This window comes from Ananas comosus, linkage group 11, assembly GCF_001540865.1.
Source record: "Ananas comosus cultivar F153 linkage group 11, ASM154086v1, whole genome shotgun sequence".
NCBI classification, from domain to species: domain Eukaryota; kingdom Viridiplantae; phylum Streptophyta; class Magnoliopsida; order Poales; family Bromeliaceae; genus Ananas; species Ananas comosus.
Window position 1 is genome coordinate 1,562,607 of NC_033631.1, and position 8,907 is coordinate 1,571,513.

Consider the following 8,907-nt stretch of genomic DNA (forward strand, 5'->3'; position numbering starts at 1 on the left):
ATATATGACATTTGGCTTGCCCTCTAAGGTCATTTATCTTAATTTCCATAATTTTGGAAGTAAGTGTGTTAATTGAAATGCTAAATTTTTTAGTAAGGAGTATTAGTGTCAACTCTAACTAAATATGAAGTTTAGAACAGTCCATTATTTATTTTTATTGTTTGGGCTCAATTTTATAAAGCTAAATATCTCTTTCTACCCTAATGTTTATAGTTGAGACTGAAGTTCTTGTTCTTTATTTTACTTTTTTTTTTTAACATATGGGTTATAATCATACAGATTGTGATACAATGGACAAAAGTTGGATAAGTAAGCCGAGAAATGATAATGCGTACATTGATGGTGTTAGAAATTTTATTAAATTTGCTATGGAAAAATCATCGATAAATGGCAAGATCTTATGCCCATGTCGAAAGTGTTACAACAATTCTTCTTTTGTACCAGAAGTTGTCGAAGAACATTTAGTGTGGAACGGTTTTTTATTAGGTTACAATGTTTGGGTATTTCATGGAGAGTCATTTGTGACATCTTCAAGTGAAATCGAATGCACTTCATTTGCTCTAGGGTCTACTAGTGCACAAGAAAGTAGTTCAAGACAAGATGGTCTAGGAGGATTGCTACAAGATGTCTTTGGAATTATGGGTACTAATTTGAATAATGAACAAGTAATGAATGAGACTATTCCTAATAATTTAGAAGAATATAATGACGAGGCGTATGCTACCGGATTTCTCGGCGAGCAAAATTTTAATGAGAGGTCAATGCAATCATCACCTAGTGAAACAATCCGATATAAAAACTTGGTGAAAGATTGTGATCAAGAATTATATCCAGGTTGTAAAACTTTTTCCAAGATATCATTCATTCTCCGCTTATTCCACCTCAAATGCTTAAACGGGTGGTCTGGAAAATCCTTTACAATGTTGCTTCAATTATTAAAGGATTCATTTCCTGAAGGAACCTCTTTGCCGTCATCTTATTATGAAGCTAAAAAGCTAATAAAAGATTTGGGTCTTGGATATGAGAAGATTCATGTTTGCCCTAATGATTGTATGTTNATATATATATATATATATATATATATATATATATATATATATATATATATATATAGGGGCTGCTGTAGACGTGTGGAATAGAATCCACTGCTAAATTCAGATAGACCTCGCAATCTCTACTCGTACCCGTGGATACTTGCAGGTTATATACCGGCAAATTTGCTGATATGGATACTAGTTTTTTCTACTGAAAAACTTACGGATAAAACGGATGGATGCCCGTTAAGTTGTGGGCATTTTGGGCAATCTGCGGGCACTCACAAGCACCTGCATATTTTTTTTAATCAAAAAATATATCATTTTTATGATATTAACTCTATATTATGTGGCGCGTCAATTTGGATTTGTCTAAACCATCCCTACTCCATCCAAATTCTTCACAGCCAATACTGCCCGTAGTCATCCTCCAACACTAGTGAGCATTCCGAGGTATGGTACTCCTTTTTAGTCCTGCAGAATCTTCATGGCCTGAAGACGCACTCCAAGTTGACGCTGAGCATTGAAGTTTACTGTCCTCATTATGTGGCACGTCAATTTGGATTTGTCTAAGCCATCCCTACTCCATCCAAATTCATCACAGCCAATACTGCCCGTAGTCATCCTCCTATGAAGAGAGCAGCTGAAGCAGATTGGCTTTCAATTGTGGGGAATGGCCTCAGGTTTTTACCCCTGTGTGTTTTCAGCCGAACCGTACGAGGTTAGCCGATCTCCACTTCCAGGGTACCTGAGAGAGCTTTTGTGAGATCATTTTTTCCAAGACCTTGTCTCACTGTCTCCATAACATCCTTCATACAAAAGCTATTTCTTAATATAGTCCTATATTTCTTTCTTCTTTTGTTTTTTCTCTCTTTAATCTCTTTTGCTTACTTTAGTTGGCATTTCTATGGGTAAAGAGACTGCACTGGACTATCTGGAACCACAGGATTTAGGCGAGGATTCTGACACGGATCCAAAGGTCTCGCCTCGCCCCTCAGTGGTATATTTCGCCTCTCATGGTACATCTACCTTTATTGTGTTTGCGGCTTATTTCCATTCTTTTTTTTTTATTCTTTTTAGCCAGCATGTGTTTCCAATCCATCGGCCAGGCTACCGGAGAAGCAACCGATTGAATCTGTTTCTTCAGCTCTGCCGCAGTAGAAGTGGCAAAAATTGATTGCTATTAGGATTCGATCTTTTTCTCCTCCTGCATCGGTTGAAGGTGTGCCATCTGTGGAGGAGCCGACTGCTGATACTGTACTGTCAGCTCAAACCACTGTTCCAGTCGAGGAAGTACTTGAGTTTGTCCTGACAAGGGCCCCTACAGAGCCGATTCCTCCTGAAGAAGACCCTCAACAAGTTTCGTCATCAGTCGAGATAAATTCTCAGCCTATTTTGATTAATTCTCCACCGAGATAAATCCTTAGTCTATTTTGATTCATTCTCCTTCGTCTTCTCGCTCTTCAACCGGATCACCTATGTTATCCTCATCGATGAGCTGAAGGAGACGACCTCCGATAAAGCACTGACAAAGATCTCGTGTGCTCGATTCACCTCAGCACTCGAAAAGGCCACTACAACAAAAACTTTTAAATATCGGTACAGGTGAAAAAAAGTTATGCTGGCTAAATTACTAACACTTTCTAAAAGTGTTGCTATATATGGGGTCCTATATGTATAGCTGTCTTGATGTTTGGCACCCACTCTTTCAGCGACATGTGGTGGAGGGACACATGGCGATCATAGCCCTCTACGGTCCTTGCGAGATTCTTGCAGCCGAACTCAAGCTGCCGGAACTCAACCTCGTCAGCTGCTGCGGCAGAGGAGAAGGGAAGATGGTGAACAATTTTTTTTTTCTTTTCTATTTGTAATCGGGCTGAGTAGGCTGGATAGGGTTGGTTGAGTAGAGAAACTTTTTATTTTTTATTGGATTGACTTTATATTTAGGCTTTAGTAGATTTTTTAAAAAAGTTTGGCATAAATGGGACATTTACACAAAAGTGTCCCAAAACTGTGTCCCTATAACCTAATTCTGTTGTAATGTATAATCATGTAAACTTTATTAATTTTGTATCGCGAAAATTTGGGATGATAAAATACTTTTATATAATGTAATTTATGCAGTTTAAAATTTTATATTTTTATTATATATTGTGATATTTCAAATAACAAGTTATGTTATGTTTTTAAAAATTATATATATATATATATATATATATATATATATATATGTGTGTGTGTGTGTGTGTGTGTGTGTGTGTGTGTGTGTGTGTGTGTGTGTGTTTTACATTTGGAAAGTATAGGAGCAAAAAATTTAAAAAAAAAACTCACGGGTAACTCACATACCTGCCTCGCCATGGGTAAAAATATTGACTACGCAAAAATTTACGAGTGTTGGCGCCAACAATAGCGCCACATGGTAGAGCAACTTGAGCCACGTGAGCAAAGTGACAGGAGTGAGAGATAAAGTGAGACATTGTCCACTCAGAGTTGGAAGCCGTATGCCTAAAACAGAAAGGCGGTTTAGGCGGGATGCGGTTGAAGACGTGGAGGAAGGAGTTCATGGCCAGCAAGAAATCGGCCGAAGCATAATCCAATAAAATAGGGACGTCGCCGAATAAACCTCCATGACGGGATTAACTCAATAACGGCAAGCACGATTATAAATAAGAAAAAGTGCGCTTATAAGAGGGGTCATTCACACGAGTAAGAGACCATAACAAATTTCAATTTCTTTCTTTTTGGCATTTACTGCTTTCCTAGGAGTTAGTTTTAGTAGTCAGTAGATTTTCTTGTTAGTTGTAATAGATTTTCTTGTGGTGGAGTAGGGTTATGAGTAGAGTTTATCTCTGTAAAAACTTTTGTACCTCTATTTTGTCCGTTTTTCGATAAATATAAGCCACTCAATTCATTCAGCTGAGTTTGTAAATAGTTGCAAAAGAATTCGGTTGAGCCGATCTCTCCTTAACCGAATCGCTTGATTTATCAGTGGTGCACTCGAGGGTAATCTTAGGAGCTGATTCACATTTCGAGGACGAATTTGACCTGGTCAACGCTTTGATCCGGTCTGTGTAGCTCCGCATTCAGTTAGCACAGTAATTTTTGGCACGCCTAGTGGGACACACTCAGGTACATCCAATCTCTCTCAAATGGCTAACGACAACACAATGAACCTCTGAAATAAGACCGCTCCCAGGCCCTTAGGGAATGACCAAGTCGGTAGTGCCAAAAATACAAATGAGCATCAGGCGATGCTGCAGTCAGAAGGTGAGAGTAGTGGGCACTCGGCTCATTAAGAGTCGAGCCTAACACAGGCACTCGAAAAAATAACCCGAGTCCTGTAGTTTCTGGATCAGAATAGTCTCCGGAGTACCGCCTGTTTAGATGTGATGCTGGCTGCTATCACGGTCTCCAACGAAAACATTACTCGTATTAGGCAATTGTTCGCTGGCAGGCCACTAAGCAACCATATGGGGGTCCACAAGGACTCCTAGCCTTGCCGGTGCAACAAAAACTTGTTGCGCTGGCAGGCCTGTAGACACAACCCCAGATAGCACCTTTTCATGTTGACCATCAGCCGACAAATGTAAACGTCGGCCAGCAACCGAAGATAGTATGGAGTTTACCCTTGCCACCTCCCTTACCTACCTATCAACCCCAAAACGAGGGTGTGAGGGCTGGAGGCCAAGGCCCTAACGCAGCGCAGGGATTTAACCCTGCAGTGCAAAACTACGTACCACCTCTAGAGATGAACGAAATTCTGGCCCCTGCTCCTGCCCTTGGAACAGGGAACAAATGCTTAAATAGAGGAGGCAATCCGAAATACGTTTGGTGTAGGGGCAAGGCCGGTGATGCGGCCTGTATTCAGGTCCCCATAGCCAGCTAATATTGATGCGGAACATTCGTATTCGGCAAATTGGAAGATGCAGAAGTTCGACAAATTTTCGAGCAAAGAGACTGAGAATACAATAGAGCATGTCGCTCGATTCACAACCTAATTTACAGAAGTGGCCGCTAACCCATTCTTAAAACTTTGCTTGTTTAAAACGTCGTTAACCAAGATGGCGTTTACATGGTGCACGAGCTTACCTGCCAAGATTGGGACGAATTGGAGCGTAAATTTCATGAGCAATTCTATAGATCAGAATTTGGATCAACGGTAGCCGATCTAGCGTTGTACAGACAGAAGTCGTGACAAACGGTTGAAGAGTACTTGAATCATTTCAAAACGGCCAGAAACTAGTGCTTTGTGAGTATGCCAGAATCTGAATTCACCAAAATGGCATTTAATGTTCTGTATTTTAAAATAGGGTTAATTTCATACAAGTCTCTGCAGATATAGTGAATTACAAATATATACCTACAAAGTTCAACTTTTATATGTAGTCCTTGCAAAAGTCATGATGTTTTCAAATATATCCCTATCGGTAGGATCTGTTAAAAAAAATTAGTTAACCATAGGTAAAATACTTAACCCTAGTTAGCTAATAAGGTGAATTAACCTTTTTACCCCTCTTCAATTAACAGTTGGCCAACTTTTGGTGGGATATATTTGTAATGGCAAAAAGTTCATTTCACTTATTAAATAAACAACGCTTTAATGGTAATAACCTAGAGGGACATATTTGAAAATATTAAGACTTTTGCAGGGACAACATATGAAAGGTGAACTTTATAGGGATATATTCACAATTACTATGTTTGTAGGGACTTGTATAAAATAAACCCTTTAAAATAAAGGACCATTTCGAAGATAAGTATTTTTCTAAACTGTTTGATCTGGGTGTTCGGGTCGTCCAATATAAGCAATTTAGAAAGGAAAATAGGGGTGATCGGCCGTGTTGGAGTCGAAACAAAGAATGGAACAGGAGAAAAGAGAAAAACCTCTCTTTCATTGAAGAGGGATCAGCTCGAGATGAGTCGAATACCTCTAGTGAGTCTGAGGACTCGGCTGATGAAGCTGATGTATACGTGGCTGAGATGGTAAAGAACCGCTAGCCTTACAAGTGTACAATATTTAGGCCAACTAAAGCTATAAAGCATGAATTGCTATATACATGTATTCATTTGATGTGACCAAAACTAACTAGATATTTGATCGATTGTATAAGGACGGAAGGATCAAGCTCATGTTGTCTTCTAGGGTGGAATTGAAGAAAAAAAATATTAGAAGTGGCACCATTCATGGAGCAACATGACTAGTGATTGCACAACCTTTAAGAGGCAAATACAAAAGAACATAAAAAAAAGTCGGCTGATTTTTGCCGACCAAAAAAATAAGGATAAAATGAAAATTAACCAAAACCCCTTTCCTACACAGGTTAACATTGTGGACGTCAAAGGAAAGAAGCCACTTCAGGAGGACAAATTTCAGGAAGACGTGGTTAAGATGAGAAGAATGCTTCGGCTCTGCATAAGGTGTAAGGCCGAAATGACACTCCAGGACTGGAAAGTTATCATACGTGAAAAGAAGGCGTATGGGGAATGGAAGGAGTTCATGGCCTTGCCTGAGGAATAGGAAGATATATCCGAGGCCATCGGTCTTCCGGATGAATGGAGGAGGCCTCCAATGACTCCGAAGAAGAAGTGAACTCCAGGAAGGACTGGAAGGACCCATCGATCCGAAAGGTCATGAACGAGTACTATCAGATGAAAGAGAGGACTAGCCAAGAGGGTTATCCAAGAAAACCTTTCGACACTTAGCGAAGGAACCAGGGGTGTCAGCCCACATGGCACTAGCACCTACAGTCGAGACCCGAGCCAGAATTTGAAGGAATGACTGAGAGAGATGTAGAAATCCTCGGTCGGAGACTAATGAATGAGCTCGGCATCCAACCATGGCCAATACTGTGGGAAAGAGGAGAGAGCCTGCAGGAATACCTCAAAATGGTGATGACGCCAGCAAACATGCCAACTAAGCAGTGGTTAACGGCAAGGGCGTCGGTGAGGTAGTATAGGCCGGTTCTGATGAAGACACAAAAATGGGCAGCAATAGAGGGTGCAGGTCGAGATGAGACACGACTAGGAGAAAGTGAAAGGAATGAAGCCGAATATGTTGAAACAGTCTGCTCAACGGTTGCCTCCTCGGCCTATAAAGAATGATGATGAGGCGGGCAGCTCAAATCCCTTGCCATGGCCGAAATCCTAGTAGAGCAGTCGACTGCGGAAAAGCCGATGAAGAATGTCACGTGCAAAGAGCTGAAGGAGAATATCGTTTCTCTTGAGACTATCATCAAATGAGAGCGATGCCATCCAAGTAGAGAGAGGTTAGGCTAGAGAGTGAATCTTCAGCCGAAGTGGCAAAAGGGTCTGATGAGGAAAAAGAGAGGACCGGAGAAGTTGCAGTCGAAGGAAATTCGGCTGACATGGGCATGGTGTAAGCGCTGCCATGCTCGTTCTAGGTAGAGTCAGAAAAGTTTGAGGAGCAGCCTCAATATGAAGAGGAGCTAGCAGTGGCCTAGCTCCAGCTTGAGGACTTCAAAGTGGATGATGCAGTGTTGTTTAAAAAGCATCGGCCCTGCAAAACAGGTTTGTCAGGCCTTTGTACATTAGGGCTTTAATAGAGGGACGACCTATTGACCGAGTAATGATAGACAACGAGGCTGTAGTGAACGTTATGCCAACTTCGTTTCTCAAGAAACTGCGCAAAAATGAAGATGAGCTCAAGCCCACCAACACAATCATGACTGACTTCATGGAAAGCGGTCAGCAGGCATGGGGAGTACTGACAACCAAACTGACAGTTGGATCCAAGACTCTCTGGATGGCCTTCTTCATAGTGAATGCCAATAGCCACGACAATCTACTACTGGGGTGTGATTGGATCCACGCCAACGAATGTGTACCCTCGACTCTCCACGAGAAGCTTTTCTAGTGGATTGGGGATCGCATTAAGAAAATCGTGGCCAAAGAAGCCTCAGTTGGTGGATGTGAACATAGGGCGCATCAGCCATTTGAATTAGGCTGAAGCAGACCCGGACCAGATCTCATTTATCGGGTCAGCAAAGACGGAGTATAGCTGGTACTCCAAAAAGAAAACAGAAGTACTAGCAGCCGCCGAAGAGTCGTCGGCTTGGCTAAAATGGAATGTCAGGAGTTAAGAGCCAAGGCTCTGAGGGAGCTTCCGGATAAAATGCTGACCAAGGGAGTCGGCCACTTCAAGGATTTGGCCATTGCGACCGATGAAAAAACCATAGCAAATGGTTTGGCTCAAAGGGCCGTTGGTAGGGAAAAAGGGCAGCCGGAAGATTCGGTCGTTAGGGCCGGGAATGGCAGGCCAAATGAAACAATGGCATCGGCTGGCAAGGCCAACAGGCTGGAGAAAGAAGAAGAATCGACCACAGGGATCCAAGCCAAAGTAGGTTTTATGAAAGAATCACCAATCAAGATTGGGGAGAAGACGTTGGAGACTCAAGACCCGCTGATCGAGATGAATTTAGGGTCGGACGAAGATAAGCGACCAACCTTCATTAGTGGAAAACTTTTGGCACGACAACAAGGGGAGTTGATCGAGCTACTGAGGGGATATAAGGATTGTTTCATTTGGAGTTACAAAAAAATGCCGGGACTTAGCTGAAAGATTGTAGAACATAGGCACCCTATAAAAAAAGAATTCGGCCTTATAAATAGCTAACTAGTAGGTTTGAGCCGAATATTGAAAATCTTTTGAAAGCCAATTTTATTAGAGCGGCTCGCTATGTCGACTGAGTGTCCAACATTATTCTAGTGCGTAAGAAAAAAGGCAAATTTAGGGGTTGTATTGATTTTAGAAATTTGAACACGGTTACGCTTAAGGACGAATACCCTATGCCTATAGTTGATATGCTGGTAGACGCAGTAGCCGATCATGAAATCCTATCCTTTATGGGTCGTC